The sequence below is a fragment of the Apodemus sylvaticus genome, chromosome 19 (assembly GCF_947179515.1).
Source record: "Apodemus sylvaticus chromosome 19, mApoSyl1.1, whole genome shotgun sequence".
Taxonomy (NCBI): domain Eukaryota; kingdom Metazoa; phylum Chordata; class Mammalia; order Rodentia; family Muridae; genus Apodemus; species Apodemus sylvaticus.
This window is the reverse complement of record NC_067490.1, coordinates 65789089-65807385: the sequence shown is the minus strand read 5'-3', so window position 1 is coordinate 65807385 and position 18297 is coordinate 65789089. Positions and strand designations below refer to the sequence as shown.

Here is an 18297-nt window from a genome sequence, read left to right as displayed (position 1 = left end):
ATGGGCGATGTGCTGGGTCGGCGTGATGTCAGGGGCAGGGTCAGCAGTCTCTGAGTGACTATCAGTGGTGCCAATGTGACATTTTCACTGAATTTGAAGAAATAAGAAACATGTGTATTAAAATTGAAAAATTTGATGCAAAATAATACACATGAAAGTGTACACATAGATAATACACCAAAACTGATTGACAAACCCTGTAAAAAAATTCTAATCAAATTGATGGCTTTCATGGAAAATACTTCTTATAAAATTGAAGGAATATACAGAAAATTTATTTAAAATTAAGATTTGGCATTGAAAATAAATACACATAAAAAGTTGACAAAGAAAACTAAATGTGTAGGCAAACTCAATTTTAGGAAAAAATTGAAAAATAAAGTGTTAAAATTGAAGAATCTGTTGGAAAATAATAATGGTAAAAGATAAGTCATCTTTACTAAATCAAGCACTTACAAACATTTTCTTATTAAATTGATGATTTTCATAGAAAATATTTCTGATAAAATTGAAGCAATATATAGAAAAGTAGTGTTAAATTGAAGATTTTTCATGGGAAATTATTCAGATAAGATTGTGTACATAAAAACATCTCAAAATAATTGAAAAATTAAATAGAAATATTTTCTGATAAAATTAAAGTTTCTCTTAACTAATATTCTTATAAAATTGAAGAAATATACAGAAAATTTATTTAAAATTAAGATTTGGCATTGAAAATAAATACACATAAAAAGTTGACAAAGAAAACTAAATGTGTAGTTTTAGAAATAGAAATATTTTCTGATAAAATTAAAGTTTCTCTTTACTAATATTCTTATAAAATTGAAGGAATATACAGAAAATTTATTTAAAATTAAGATTTGGCATTGAAAATAAATACACATAAAAAGTTGACAAAGAAAACTAAATGTGTAGGCAAACTCAATTTTAGGAAAAAATTGAAAAATAAAGTGTTAAAATTGAAGAATCTGTTGGAAAATAATAATGGTAAAAGATAAATCATCTTTACTAAGTCAAGCACTTACAAACATTTTCTTATTAAATTGATGATTTTCATGGAAAATATTTCTGATAAAATTGAAGCAATATATAGAAAAGTAGTGTTAAATTGAAGATTTTTCATAGGAAATTATTCAGATAATGTTGTGTACATAAAAAATCTCAAAATAATTGAAAAATTAAATAGAAATATTTTCTGATAAAATTAAAGTTTCTCTTAACTAATATTCTTATAAAATTGAAGAAATATACAGAAAATTTATTTAAAATTAAGATTTGGCATTGAAAATAAATACACATAAAAAGTTGACAAAGAAAACTAAAATATATGTAAATATGTGTTAAAATTGAAGAATTAGTTGGAAAATAATAATAGTAAAATAGTAACATAGAAAATATACCTAGAACATTGTCCAAGAACCTAGAAACAATTTTGATAATATTGAAGATTTTGATGGAAAATATTTCTAATAAAATTGAAGTAATATACAGGAAATATATTATAATTTAAGATATCAGAAAAGATAATACAGATAAAATATTAGACATAAAATATTTCTAAACTAATTGAAAAAGGTAATAGAAACATTTACTGAAAATATTTGTGAAAATTTTAAGTAGAACTTGAAATAGTGAAGGTTTTAATTGAAAAATAATACAGATATATGGTAGACAATGAAGGGAGCTAGGATTTCTCAGAATCCATAGTTGAGGCAGCAAACAGACTTAGAATCCGGCCCGCAGGACAAGCTTGAAGCAAGGTTGTGATTGAGTCATCCCACCAACAGACCGGCCATAAAAAGATACGGGGCATGCCAGGGCAATCTCCTATGGGTCATACACCATCTGGACTGGAGTCTCCTGTCTCCTGTCTCTTGGATGCAGTTTACTAATGTTGAAGTGACCTTCCTGCTAGCAAAATAAATCGCCCTCTAACATTGCTGATGGCCCAAACTATGTATGCCAAAAAAGCCCCCTCTGCTTGCCAGAATCCCCCGTCAATGTTTGGATCAGGAAATCATGTGTAACCACGCCAAAACCCATTGACTTTTCCTATATAAACCCCTAACTTTGAGTGAGATATCTGAAACCTAAATGGACATTCATTTATATACTGATTTACAAATGAATAATAAACATAAAGTACAGGATAGCCACACTATATTTCTTGGTCCTGAAAAAGATAAACAAGAAGGAAGGCTAATCTAATGAAGACTGGTAGCTTGACTGCTCTTATGAAAGTCCAGAGTTCAAATCCCAGCACACACATGGTGGCTTACAACGACCCATATTGAGATTCAACACCCTGTTTTGGTGTGTCTCAAGACAGCTACAGTGTGCTTATATATAATAAGTAAATAAACCTTAAAAAGAAAAGGAAGGCCAAAATGAGAATGGTTGAATTTCACTCAGAAGTGGAAATGAAGCAGTCATTTGAGGCTGGTGAAAGAGAGAGAACTAGAAGGGAAAGTAGTTAAGAAAGGGGAAGGGGAGGTGAGGAACAGGTGTGGTGAGAAAAAAGAAAGGGCCATGGGGCAAGGAAAATGAATTGAAGTCTATATGGTTCAGGGGTGGAAGGGTGCAGGCATCTTTAGGGTGTGCCACAGACTATGAAAGGGAGGGAAACAAAGAGTCTACAGGGATGATCATAGCTGAGATTCATGACAGTGAGATATGGACCCCGAAAAGACCAAATTCTGCAGCCAGGCAGGACCCCCAGTAGAGGGTTAAGAATACAAACAGAACCAATACCATTTCCATCCAAAAAGTGTCCTTTTTACAAGAAACGCATGTATAAAGATGGAGCAGAGAATCAGGGATTGGCCAGAATACACCCTGTCAGACTTGATACCCATCCCATGGACGAGCACCAATCCCTGACAATACTGAAGATATACTTTGTTATACTTCGAGAGAGTAGCTTATCACAATTCTCCTCTCAGAGTCTCCACCCAGCACCTGACTGAAACAGATGTAGAGACCTACTGACTAAAATTGGATAGAGAACAGGGGGTCTTTTGGAAGAGTTGGGGAAATGATTGAGGGCCTTTGAAGGAACAGGATGCCCATAAGAAGACCCTCAATATCAATTAACATGTACACTAGGAGACTCTCAGAGACTGAGTCACCAACTAAAGTGCAAGCACAGGATGGACTGAGTCCCCCATCATCTAGGTAACCCATAGGCTACTCAGTATTCCTGTGGTTCCCACAACAAATGGAGCTGGAGTTGTCCCTTATGCTGCTGTCGGTCTGCCCAAACTGTTCACCTAACTTGGCTGCCTTTTCTAGCCTCAGTAAGAGAGATATGCCTAAGTATGCAGAGACTTGAAATGCCATGGTTGGTTAATACTCTAGAGGTTCCTGTGCTTCGTGGAGAGACAAAAAGATTTAAGGAAGAAGGACTGTGTAAGGTGGAATGGACAGATGGTATCACTTGGAATTAAAATTTAAAAACTTAATTAATTAATTAAGTAACTACGTAATGATAAAATATTCAAAAATGAACAAATACATATTAATAGAATGAAAATATAGAACTCAGCCTATTGTTTTTAAATTTTACCCCACTCACTAATTCAGATTATTAGCTAAGTAGGAAAGATTTTTGGCCACAGTGTCACACAAATGACCTCTTGCTGAAATACTATGATCTCAATTTCCTCTGGCAACACTCTGATGTTCCAAGATCAACTGATTAAACTCCACCTAAAGCATTCTATGTTTTTTGCCATCTCAATTTCTCATATTATTCACATTCCCTCAAAAAAGAACATAGATTCTGTCCAACAGCAAAAATCACTTATTGATACCAGTTTTGTTTTGTTTTATTTTTATATGTTCTTGTTCTTGTTCTAACTAACTTCTCTGAGGCTGTGATGGAGTCCTCTGAGCAAAAGTATGTCAGGTAATAAACGTTTGTTGTGAATGATTCTGTCAGACCACAGTTCACCAATTTGGGAGCTCAGAGTAGAAACTAAAGCTACAAATTAAAGGTTCTCTCCTGGCCTGCTTCGCTTCTTGTTCAGTGTCCCTTACTCACGTAGCTCTCTCATTCATCCCAGGCCCATTTGCTTATGAATATTTTCATCCTTGGTCATCAGTCATCAACATTATATTACACAGACATAGCTACCAGCCATTCTGATGAGAGCACACCCTCAACTGAGGTTCCTTCAGATGACTGTAGCTCTGAAATGTTGAAATGTTGGCAACTTCACCTTTCTCCTGACTATGTCTCTTTGCAGATTGCTAAGATTATCTCTTTCTGTCCACGTCCTCTCTTAGCTTTCAACATCAACCAAGAATTTATCTTGATCATAACAAATAGGTCAGTAAAAGAGACAAAACTTAGCCAACACTCTGAAAATCAAAAGGGAAGACTGTTACACAGGAATAGCACTCCCACACATAGAAGACAAACTGAGAAACTAGTACCTAGACCAATAATCACCACAAATGCAGATATTTAAACAGCAGCATAGGAAGATAACAATACTAGCTAAGAAAATAAGTCACCATCCTCAGGTTCTCACTCCTCTCCTTCCCCACAAACAACCTCTTTTGTATCAAAGCTCTTGTGTGTTTTACTTTCTCAGTATATGTTAGAGAAATAGGAAGAGGAGGAAGAGGAGGAGGAGGATAAGTTGAAGAAGAAGAAGAAGAAGAAGAAGAAGAAGAAGAAGAAGAAGAAGAAGAAGAAGAAGAAGAAGAAGAAGAAGAAGAATTAGCAAAAAAAAAATATTTCCAAGGAAATCACAAATGAAAGCTTTCCTTAACTAAAGGAAGGTGCCTGTTAATGTACTAGAAACATCAAAAATACCAAACAGATTGGGAAAGAGACTTTTGCCACATCACTATCAAAACACTAAACATATTAGTGAAAGAAACAACAAAAAAATTACAGCAGAAAAAAATTAACAAACCAAGCAAAACAAAAACTAGTAATGTTTGAAATTAGAACTATTATATTCATATCTGTGTTCTTATTTTTTAAGGAATAGTCATTACTTATACAATGTTCTCCCTGTATGTATTACTGCAGGGCAGAAGAGGGCACCAGATCCCATTACATATGGTCATGAGACACCATATGGTTGGTAGGAATTGAACTTGTGGCCTGTGTAAGAACAACCAGAAATCTTAATCTCAAGCCATCACTCCTGGTCTAATCCTGCCTTCTTAATATATATTGTAAAAGACAGAAAGCTTTGCACACAGGTGCTGCATAGTCACAGAAACCACCCATGCTTCTACAAGAAAGAAACTGTTCCAGATGTTTTGGACAGAATTACAATTAGCCATGATACTCAAGTTATTAAGAGGTCATGGCCTGAACTAGCAAATAAGAAGCACCACTAGAAACCTCAAAGGTGGTCACATCTGGCTGCTGCTTCCGATCCAACCCCATAGTGGACCCACCAGTACAGTGCAAACAGCTCAGTTGCATGTTCCTCCCCATTGTGGGCAGATATCCTGCTCTCACCATGTCTTTATTTCAGCATTTCCCTGAGGTCCTCTCACAGCAAACAACAGCAGACCTCAGAGAAGGACTCAGAGAATCATTCAAGCTGTACAGCCTCAGGGAACACACAGAAAGTCAACCGGAAGATCCTGCCTCTTTGTCTGATTGGCAGGTCTGCCTGATGCCCTTGATTGGCCAGTAAGTCTTAGCTGTCCTCAGGTTAAAGAGTGCTTTGTATCCAGGGCCACACCTTCTCAAGATCTCAGGAGGGGTTTACACACCACTAACATTTGAAATAAGATTCCTAGAGGTATCTCAACCCACACAGTCCTGTGACAGGAACAACATTCCAGCTCAGGCTGGTCAGCTACCTGCTCCTCCCCTTTGAGCTTTCCTAAAAGCACTTGTCTTCTTCCCACAATCATGATGAATAGCTTGCCTAGACCATTACTGAAGGTGCATCTGACCCAGGAATTAATGACCCAATGTATCACCCAGGTTGCTAACATTAAATATTGATATTTAGAAACAACAGTTTTAGCCAGGCAGTGGTGGTCCATGCCTGTAATCCTAGCACTTGGGTGGAAGACAGTAGAATCTCTGAGTTCGAGGCCAGCATAATCTACAGAATGAGTTCCAGGACAGCCTCTGCTATACAGAGAAACACAGTCTCAAAAATAGTAAAGAAAAAGAAAATAAACTAACTAAAACAAAATGTTTTGTTTTTTCTCTAAATCCTCAGCTCAGGGAAACTGAAGCTCTCTTTTCAAACAACCCCATAAGAAAACCCAGAAACATAAGGGAAACACTGTTGAGCACTATTACTAGTCCGCACATTTTCAACAGTAGAAAATTAAAGAAAAAATACTGTTGGATTAGTACATATTTCCTAGATAAGTGTATTTCAAATCATAGAGAAAATGAATCTTTCTATGTATATAGAAGTGGTAGCTAATAGAATGTCTAAATAAAGGCTGTCAGCCAAGGGGAGTTAGAAAAACCAAGGACTTATGGATTTCATGTTGCAGGATATTACAGCTGATCTTCAGTATATGCCAGTATATTTAAGAAATAACTACTTCCTAATGCCAGTTTAAAAAACAAACAAAAAATCACCTTTGTTTTATAAAATAAAATAGTACAAGTACCAAATCAAAAGAACTACCTTTTCATGACACTTCTATAGGTAGGTTGCAAAAAGCACATATAGCCTAGATCAAAGGTGGATCAGAACATCTCAAAAGATCAAAATTAAGAAAGGGTTTCTCACTTCAAAAGGTGTAATTAAGAAACATCCCCCGCACTAAGCAGGGCTATAGTTAGGGTTAGGGGATTAGAGGGAAAAGGTTAGGATCAGGATAAGGGTTGTTAGGATTAGGATGCTTAGGAAATTAAGGTGTTTAGCTAGGATTAGTGATTTAGGAAAAGTTCCAGGGTTAGGCTCATGGTTAAGGTTAAGATGACCATCATTATTCTTGATGGTCCCACTGAATCAATGGAATCCCTATTACACAAAGACGAAATGTCATGGTTAGGGTCAGTCTCAGGATTAGGTCAAAGAATTTCTTTTTTGTGGTCTATGAATTCAGCTTCTATCTTATCCATCATCTGCCTTCCTAGTCCTCTTTTTCAGAATATCAAAATCTTCTTTCCTGCCCCAATGAAAGTGGAAAGTGAGTTATCTATGAACCTAGTGTTCCCAGATGGGAAATATATTTACATTTTAATGGGGCCATTTTCACATACAAAGAAGTGTAATATGACTCACAACATTAGTTTTCCCAAGCTCACAGACACACTGAGGCTAAAGAAATTCTTAAGTTTATTAAAGAATGGCAGTAGTCTATATCCTCCTACATTTAAAAAGAATCTGGATAGCCAATCTGTGGTGTACGCACCTTTAATCACAGCACTTGGGCTACAGAGGCAGTCAGATCTCTTGTGATTTCGAGGCCAACCTGGTCTACAGAACAAGATCTAGGGACATCCAGGGCTAATGATGAAATCATGTCTCAAAAAGAAAAAAAAACAAACAACAACAACAAAAAAAAAAACAAAAAACAAAAAAAAACCCTCAACCCCCCCCCAAAAAAAAACCTAAAACAAAAACCCTTGACAAGCATTCAAAATGTCCTACCTGTCTCAAACATGCTCCAAGGCCATACCCTTAACCATCCATGGAGGACCCATCCTGATCATCTTCCCCCACAGCCTCATCTCCCCCTGACAAGTCAACAGCACTTTAATTCCCAACAAGCTCACTGCCTCATGCCTTAAGACTGAGCCTCAGGTGTCACACTTCTGCATGTGCTTGCTAGGTAAATCCCACTTCCAAAAGTGTTTGTTGCTTAAATAAAAAATATTTTAAGGTTTTAGTTTTTAAATCAATCCTATTTATATCCTTTAAGGGGAAAAAGTTAAAGCTTGTATATCTTTGTCTTTTCTAGACATCTGGGACATTCACTCATTATTATTTTATGTTAGTTCTCAAAGTTAAGAGGAAAAGCCGGTCTATTTTCTTTAAGAAATTTAATTTTAAGGAGTGTCAACATTTTAAATGCACTGATGCTATTTTTAAAATATATGCATGCATACTTGAATAATACATAGCCTAAGCTTTCCATATAAGCATTCCCTGGGCACTCGATAACTGATTAGATGCCAGGCTCCCTGCTTAACACATCACCTCCACTATCTCATTTGTTGAACAAATAAACTCTCATCATCTCTGCCATGCCAGGCATAAGCAGCAGCCATGAAAGTTATCAAAATGATATCTGGATACTGGTGCTGTATGGAATCCCTAATGCCTAACACAAATGTGTTGTCCAACTCAGCCCATGTTATTGTAAGCACGGTCTCCATCAGCAATGCTGAGGGAACGGCAGTGTCAGCCATCTGTGTGAGCAAAACAGGTAAAGCCATGATTATCTTACAATCCTTTCTACAGGTAGATGAACAATATCTTAAGGACCCAGATATTTAATTCTCATCATAACTGTAATTTTAATTTCCCCAAACATGATGATCAACAAGTCACCAAAAAAGCGAAATGCCTTTCTCCTGAACTCTTAAGATTGGTGGTAGTGGTGCAAGTCTTTAATCCCAGAACTGTGTAGGCAGAGGCAGGTTGATCTTTTGTGAGATCAAGACCAGCCTGGTCTACAGAGCAAGTTCCAGAACAGCCAGGGCTACACACACACACACACACACACACACACACAAACTGTCTTGAAAATCAATAATAATAATGATGATGGTGATGATAAAGTGCTGTTATATATTTTTTCACTGATTTGAATTCCAGACTCAACAGATGGGCAATTCTAGTTTTGATTTGTTTTAAAAGGAAGGCAAGGAAGCTCTTCAACAATCCAATACATTTCACTACTGCCTTCCCAATGGCAAAACTGTGATTCAATGTTGCTCCAAAAGGACAGGAAGAATACACTCAGACATAAAGAATGGTGAACCTCCATGATAAGAAAATAGAAAAAGAAAATGGGTATCCAGATTGGGACTAGCATGCCCCTCCAACACACACAAACACACACACACACACACACACACACACACACACACACACACACACACAGAGAGAGAGAGAGAGAGAGAGAGAGAGAGAGAGAGAGAGAGAGAGAGAGAGAGAGAGAGCTCTGTAAGACCCAGATTCATTTCAAAATCTCTTCAGTCCTGAATCTTCAACTGCCCCTGTGTCTTCACCTCTCCACTGACCTTTCCTGGCCTCTTCGAGGAAATTCCCCAAGCTAAGCTCATTTCTCTGTGATAACTCCAGCCTGTGTCAAGTTGACACACAAACCCAGCCAGTACATTTGACCCCTTGTCACTTGACACACCAACATATCACTATTAATCCTATACCCTTACTTTCTTATTCATCCCTAAGATCTACATAACTTTACAAGTCCCTCACTCTTTATATATTAAAAATTTAATTCCTTTAAATGGTCCAATATCTTTTAAATTTCAAAGTATTTAAAAAATTCAAATTCTCTTAACTGTGGGCTCCACTAAAATACTTTCTTCCTTCAAGAGGGAAAAATATCAGGGCAGAGTCACAATCAAAAGGAAAACTCAAACTTAAATACTTCAATGTCTGGAATTCAACTCAAGAACTTCCAGGCTCCTTTGAGGGCTGGGGTCATTTCTCCCACTCTGCCCTTTGTAGCACACAACTTGTCTTCTAGGCTCCAGCTGCCTGTAATCTACTGCTGCTGATGGTCTTGGTGGTCTTGTCATGGCACTGGCATCTCCAAAGCACTGCTGTTTTCTGCCATAACTAGACTTCACACATAGCCTCTCATAGGTACTTTTCATGGTCCCAAGGCTCAACTCCTGTGCATGACCCCTTAAGTCCTGGGCCATCAATTGCAACTGAGATCACACCTTCACCAAAGGGTTTACATGGCCTCTCACAGTGCTGAGCTTCAGCTTCCTCAATGACACCTTCACACCTTCAAAACCAGTACTGTCTACGTGACACTTACACATTATCTATTCCAACCACAGTACAAAGTACAACTGTGATTGTCTCTGGAACACAGCCTCTATGCTCTTAGAAAACCCTACCCAGATGATTTCAGTTCACGGCTGCTGGTCTCTTCTTAATCACTGCTAATTTCTTATCTCCAGCTAAGGAGCCATCAATAGTCCCAGTAATGCAAAAGGTTTTGCTTTACTAGTTCTAGTATCTTGTTAATCACAGGTGATTATTCAGCTCCAGCTACCCAAAAGCACAGAATCTTCACAGTCAAAACATTAATAGCCCTGAAAAGAGTCTCAAATTTTCCCTCTGAAATCTCACAAGCCAGGCCATCATTTTCTGCACTGTTCTTAGCATTATCATTAAAAGTCCTACCAAACATTCCACAGAGCTCTTAACAACTACTGGCTCTTCTAGCCCAAAGTTCCAAAATCTTTCGACATTTCTCTGCAAAAGAATAGTCAGGTTGTCACAGGAGTACCCCGCTAAGCTGGTACCAATTTCTCTTAGTCAATTTTTCTATCCCTGCACAAAATTCATGACCAAGAAACAAGTTGGGGAGGAAAGGGTTTATTGAGCTTATATTTTCATACAGATGTTCATTGCTAATGGAGGTCAGGACTGGAAGTCAAACAAATCAGGAAGCAGGAGCTCATGCAGAGGCCATGGAGGGATATTTCATACTGGCTTGCTTCCGCTGGATTGCTCAGCCTGCTCTCTTACAAAACCTAATACTACCAGTCTGATGATGGTACCACAAACAAGGGGCCTTCACCTCTTGATCACTAATTGAGAAAATGCCCCACTGCTGGATCTCATGGAGGCACTTCCCCAGCTGATGTTCCTTTCTCTGTGATAACTCCAGCCTGTGTCAAGTTGACATAAACAGCCAGAACATGGTTACTCTCACTGGCTGCCTTGTCCAAATTCAGGAAGAGATATATGCTTAACCATGCAGAGACTTGAAATGCCACAATTGGTTGATACTACAGGGGCCTCTGTGCTCCTTGGAGAGATAAAAGGACTCAGGGATGATGGACTGATGGGGAAAAGTAGAATTTAAATTAAATAAATAAATAAGTGTGGAAAGTGAACAAATACATATAAATAGAATGAAAAATTAGAAATCAGCAATTCTTTTTTAAAATATACCCCACTCTACATTTCAAGTGTAAGACAAGGAGAAAAGATTTTTCGACAAAATATCACACAAATGACCTCTCACTAAAATTTACTCAGTATCTATTTTCCTGTGAAATGCTATGATCACAATTTCCTCTGGCTGCATTTCTCTCAAAACTCCAATCTTGCAACTCCTATGTGAACAACTGATTAAGTCACTTTTACAGATTTTTATGTCTTCTGTCATCTCAATTTCTGATATTTTCCACATTCTCTCAATAAAGGAACATAGATTTTGTTCAACAACAAAATAACCTATCAACTATTAATACCAGTCTTCTTGTTGTTGCAGTTGTTTTTGTTCTAACTTGCTACTCTTCTACTGTGAAGGAATCCTCTGAGAAATAGCCTCTCATATAACAAATGGTTATGGTGAATGGTTCTGTCAGATCAAAATTCATCACTTTGGGATCTTAGAGTAGAAACTGCAGTTACAAATTGAAGGTTAAAGAATGGAAAACATTGTCTTCTGGCTTCTTTCCATGCTTGGTCAGTGTCCCATTCACAGGTATCTCTCTCATTAAGCCCAGACCCACTTGCTTATGAATATTGTCACCCTGAGGTGAAAAGCCTTTCCCCATCAATCATCAACACTATCTCACACACATAGTAACCAGCCATTCTGATGAGGGCACACCCTCAACTGAGGCATCTCCAGATGACTGTAGTTCTGAAATGTTGGAATGTTGGCAGTTTACCTCTCCTGACTATGTCTCCTTGTGGATTGCTAAGATTTTCTCTTCCTGCTCACCTCCTGTCCAAGCTTTCAGCATTAACCAGCATTCTAACTTGAACATAAGTAACAGGTCAATAAAAAAGGCCATACTCCTCCAACACTATTAAAATCTAGACAGAAAACTGTAACACAGGAATAATACTCTCACACAAACATGATGAACTGAGAATCTATTACCTACACCAATGATCACCACAAATGCAGATGCCTAGACACCAGCATAGGAAGATAATGAATACCAGCCGGGAAAATAAGTTACCATCCTCAGGTTCTCAGGGGAAAGGTCCTCTCCTTTCCCACAAACAATCTCTTTTGAATAAGATTTCTTGCCTATTTTAGTTTCCCAGGATATATTAGAGAAGGAGGAGGAGGAAGAGGAGGAGGATGAGCAGGAGAAGGAGGAGAAGATAAATCAGCATAAATGTCTAGAAAACATTTCCAATGAAACCACAAATAAAATCTTTCCTTAACTAAAGGAAGGTGCCCGTTAATGTACAAGAAGCATCAAAAATACCAAACAGATTCTGAAAGAGACTTTGCCACATCATAATCAAAACACTAAACATATTAGTTAAAGAAACAAAAATAAAATTACAGCAGAAAAAAATTAACATACCAAGGAAAACAAAAACTAGTAATGTTTAATATCAGATCTAGTAGATTCATATCTGTCTTCTCTTTTTAAGGAATAAATTCATTACTTATACAATGTTCTCTCTGCATGTATTCCTACAGGTCATAAGAGGACACTAGACCCCATTACATATGGTCATGAGACACCATGTGGTTGCTAAGAAATGAACGCATGCCCTGTGTAAGAATAGCCAGGACTCTTAACCTCTTAGCCATCTCCCCAGCCATTTTCCTGCCTTCTTAATGTATATTGTAAATGACAGAAAGCTTTGGACACAGGTGGTGAAGAGTCACAGAAACCACCTATGCTTCTACAAGAAAGCTACTGGTCCAGATGTTTTGGACAGAATTACAATCAGCCATGATAGTGAAGTTATTAAGAGGTCATGGCCTTGGCCTGAACTAGTAAGTAAGAAGATTACTAGAAAACTCACAGGTGGTCGCATCTGGCTGATGCTTCCAATCCAACCCCATAGTGGATCCACCACCCCAGTGCATACAGCTTAGGCACATGTTCCTCCCCATTGTGGGCAGATATCTTGTGCTCACCATGTCTTGATTTCAGCATTTCCCTGAGGTCCCCTCACAGCAAACAACAGCAGATCTCAGAGCAGGACACAGAGTATCATTCAAACTGCATAACCACAGGGAACACACAGAAAGACTCCTAGAAGATCACACCTCTTTGTCTGACTGGCAGCTCTGCCTGGCACCCCTTGAATGGCCAGTGAGTCTTAGCCCTCCTCAGGTTAAAGAGTGCTTCCTATCCAGTGCCACACCTTCTCAAGATCTCAGGAGTGGTTTGCACTCCATTAATATTTGAAATCAGATTCCAAGAGGTATCTCACCCCACCCAGCCCTGTGGGAGGAAACAGCATTCCAGATCAGGCTGGTGAGCTGCCTGCTCTTCCCCTATGTTAGCTAGGATCCTGCACTTAGCAGGACTTGTGGCTGAGCTTTCCTCAAAGCACTTGTCTTCTTTCCATAATCATGGTGAATAGTTTGCCTAGACCATTACTGAATGTCCAGATGTATCAATCTGACCCAGGAATTGATGACCCAATGGATCATCCAGGTTAGTAACATTAAATATTGATATTAAGAAACAACAGTTTTAGCCAGGCAGTGGTCATGCATGCCTGCACTTGGGTGGCAGGCAGGTGTATCCTTAAGTTCGAGGCTAGCCTGGTATACAGAGTGAGTTCCAGGACAGCCTCTACCATACAGAGAAACACTGTCTCCAAAAGAAAGAAAGAAAGAAAGAAAGAAAGAAAGAAAGAAAGAAAGAAAGAAAGAAAGAAAGAAAGAAGGAAGGAAGGAAGGAAGGAAGGAAGGAAGGAAGGAAGGAAGGAAGGAAGGAAGGAAGGAAGGAAGGAAAGAAAGAAAGAAAGAAAGAAAGAAAGAAAGAAAGAAAGAAAGAAAGAAAGAAAGAAAGAAAGAAAGGGAAAGAAAAGAAAAAAAGTAAAGGAAAGAAAAGAAAAGAAAAGAAAAGAAAAGAAAAGAAAAGAAAAGAAAAGAAAAGAAAAGAAAAAAACTAACTGAAACAAACCTGGGCTCAGGGAAACTGAAGCTCCCTTCTCAAACAACCACATAAGAAAAGCCAGAAACATAAGGGAAACACGGTTGGCCACTATTACTAGTCAGCACATTTTCAATACTGGTAACGTAAAAAACAAAATACAGTAAGATTAGTTCAGATTTTCTAGATAAGTCTATCTCAAATCATAGAGAAAATTAATCTTTGTATGTGTATAGAAAGGGTAGTTAATATAATGTCCCAATAAAGGCTGTCAGCCAAGGGAAGTTAGAAAAATCAAGGACTGGTGGATTTCATGTTTCAGGATATTACAGCTGATCTTCAGTATATACCAGAATATTTAAGAAATAAGTACTTTCTAATGCCAGTTTTAAACAACAACAACAACAACAAATCACCTTTGTTTTATAAAATAAAATAATACATGTACCAAAAGAAAAGAACTACTTTTTCATGACACTTCTATAGGTACTTTGCAAAAAGCACATATAGTCTAGATCAATGGTGGATCAGAACATCTCAAAAGATCAAGACTAAGAAAGGGTTTTTCACTTCAAAAGGTATAATTAAGAAATATCCCCCAATGGCCATTTTGCCTAAAGCACTATACAGATTCAATGCAATACCCATCAAAATCCCAACTCAATTCTTCACAGAGTTAGAAAGAGCAATTATCAAATTCATCTGGAACAACAAAAAACCCAGGATAGCTAAAACTATTCTCAGCAACAAAAGAAAATCTGGGGGAATCAGTATCCCTGACCTCAAGCAATACTACAGAGCAATAGTGTTAAAAACTGTATGGTATTGGTACAGTGACAGGCAGGAGGATCAATGGAACAGGATTGAAGATCCAGAAATGAACCCACACACCTATGGCCACTTGATCCTCGACAAAGAGGCTGAAAACATCCAATGGAAAAAAGATAGCCTTTTCAACAAATGGTGCTGGTTCAACTGGAGGTCAGCATGCAGAAGAATGCGAATTCATCCATCCTTGTCTCCTTGTACTAAGCTCAAATCCAAATGGATCAAGGACCTCCACATAAAGCCAGACACTCTGAAGCTAATAGAAAAGAAACTGGGGAAGACCCTTGAGGACATCGGTACAGGGAGAAAGTTTCTGAACAGAACACCAATAGCGTATGCTCTAAGAGCAAGAATTGACAAATGGGACCTCATAAAATTACAAAGTTTCTGTAAGGCAAAGGACACCATCAAGAGGACAAATCGGCAACCAACAAATTGGGAAAAGATCTTCACCAATCCTACATCAGATAGAGGGCTAATATCCAATATATATAAAGAACTCAAGAAGTTAGACTCCAGAAAACCAAAAAACCCTATTAAAAATGGGGTACAGAGTTAAACAAAGAATTCTCACCTGAAGAACTTCGGATGGCGGAGAAGCATCTTAAAAAATGCTTAACTTAATTAGTCATTAGGGAAATGCAAATCAAAACAACCCTAAGATTTCATCTTACACCAGTCAGAATGGCTAAGATTAAAAATTCAGGAGACAACAGGTGTTGGAGAGGGTGTGGAGAAAGAGGAACACTCCTCCACTGCTGGTGGGGATGCAAATTGGTACAACCACTCTGGAAAGCAGTCTGGCGGTTCCTCCGAAAACTGGGCACTTCACTTCCAGAAGATCCTGCTATACCACTCCTGGGCATATACCCAGAAGACTCCCCACCATGTAATAAGGATACATGTTCTACTATGTTCATAGCAGCCCTATTTATAATTTCCAGATGCTGGAAAGAACCCAGGTATCCCTCAACAGAAGAGTGGATGCAAAAAATGTGGTATATCTACACAATGGAGTACTATTCAGCCATTAGAAACAATGAATTCATGAAATTCTTAGGCAAATGGATGGAGCTAGAGAATATCATACTAAGTGAGGTAACCCAGACTCAAAAGGTGAATCATGGTATGCACTCACTATTAAGTGGATATTAACCTAGAAAACTGGAATACCCAAAACATAATCCACACATCAAATGAGGTACAAGAAGAAAGGAGGAGTGGCCCCTGGTTCTGGAAAGACTCAGTGAAACAGTACTCAGCAAAACCAGAACAGGGAAGTGGGAAGGGGTGGGTGGGAAGACAGGGGAACAGAAGGGGGCTTACGGGACTTTCGGGGAGTGGGGGGGGGTCTAGAAAAGGGGAAGTCATTTGAAATGTAAATAAATTATATCAAATAAAAAAATGCATACATCTCCTAAAAAGGCTCTTAGCAGCCTGCAAAAATCTTGTTAGAGACCAGTGAACGACTTGTTTGGGATCCTTGCAGAAACAGGACTAGTGTATTCTACTATAGTAGCCATCTTCACAATAGAGTATGCTTTACTTTATGTGAGTTATTGGAAAGGCTGGTTTGGAACATTAACTAAACACAGCATGGTCTTTAGGGCACTCAGATAACTTATTAAAAGTGTGTTTCTTTTTTCAAAAAAAAATGGAGGAGTGGCCCCTGGTTCTGGAAACACTCAGTGCAAGAGTATGGGGGAATTCCAGAACAGGGAAACGGGAAGGAGTAGATTGATGAACAGGTTGAAGGAAGAGGGCTTATGGGACTTGAGGGGAGTGGGGACCCAGAAAAGGGGAAATCATTTGCAATGTAAATAAAAAATATATCAATAAAAAAGTAACATACAAATGTAAAAAAAAAATAAAAAAATAAAAAAAAAAGAAATATCCCCCAGAGTAATTATGGTTAGAGTTAGAGTTAAGGGATTAGAGGGATATGGTTAGGATCAGGATAAGGGTTGTTAGGATTAGGATGCTTAGGAAATTAAGAGGTTTAGATAGGATTAGAGATTTAGAGCAAGTCCCACGGTTAGGCTTATGGTTAAGGTTAAGATGGCCACCATTATTCTTGATCGTCCCACTGAATCAATAGTATCCCTATTAAACAACGAAGAAATGTCAGGGTTAGGCTCAGTCTCAGGATTAGGTCAAAGGGTTTGTTTGCTGTGCTCTTTGAACTCAGCTTCTATCTCTCCACTCATCTGCCTTCCTATTCCTCTTTTTCATAATATCAAAATGTTCTTTCCTGCTCCATTGAAAGTGGAAAGTGAGTTATCCACGAACCTAGAATTCCCAGATGGGAACTATCTTAACATTAACATGGTTCCCAGTTCACATACAACAGAAGAGGAAATATGACTCACAACATAAGTTTTCCCAAGCTCACAGACACGCTACATCTAAAGAAATTCTTAAGTTTATTAAAGAATGGCAGTAAAATGTCCTTGTTATTGGTTAGTACGTGATGATAAATTTATTACCTCCTCTGAGGTCAGGACACACCTCATCCTTCCTCAGGCTCTGATGAGCTTCTTTAAAAGCATAGGCCTAGGCGGGCGGTGGTGGCGCACGCCTGTAATACCAGCCCTCTGGGAGGCAGAGGCAGGCGGATTTCTGAATTAGAGGCTAGCCTGGTCTACAGAGGGAGTTCAATGACAGCTACGGCTACACAGAGAAACCCTATCTCGGAAAAACCAAATCCAAAAAGCATAGGCCTAGCCAGGTGAGGCGTGCATATATGTCCTCCATCACACACACATAACGGGGCCTTTTTGTTGTTGTTGTTGTTGTTGTTGTTGTTGTTGTTGCTGCTGCTGCTGCTGCTGCTGCTGCTGTTATTGTTTTTGAGACAAGGTTTCTCTGTGTAGCCTTGGCTGTCCTGGAACTCACTCTGTAGACCAGGCTAGTGTCAAACTCTGAAATCCACCTGCCTCTGCCTCCCAAGTGCTGGGATAAAAGGCGTGCGACACCACTGCCCGACTGGACTCTTGTAAACCAGGACACTGCAGTGAGCTAAAGCCAACTGAGAAAACACAGTGAGTTCTATGGCAGTCCTAGACTACACTGCAAGATCCTGTCTCAAAACAGTCAAGTTAATAAAAATACTCTACATGTATCTTACTCAAAGGACTTCAGTGTGAGAACAATGGTTGCATGCAACATTTAGAAATTACAGCAAGTTACTTCAAAGCAGCAACCTCTGGACACGGGGCTTGGACTTCTTTCTCAGAGGGAATATTAAATAACACTTGCTGACCTTATAGTTTTACAGTGATAACTGCACACACAGAAAAAAAAAATTGGGCCAAAAATTTTGCCACTGAGCTAATGGCTTGCCTGCTGAAGTTACTTCCCTTCTAAACCCTTCTCATATCCCTACTGCTTCTACTACACAGAAGGACAGCAAGAACAGGTTTTGCACT

At 38.4% G+C, this 18297-nt stretch overlaps 1 long non-coding RNA gene across 1 annotated transcript in view; it reads right to left on the bottom strand.

Moving 5' to 3' along the window:
* The window catches only part of LOC127669736 (uncharacterized), a 388347-nt gene that overhangs the window by 50521 nt on the left and 319529 nt on the right, over window positions 1-18297 (bottom strand). The window lies entirely within an intron of this gene.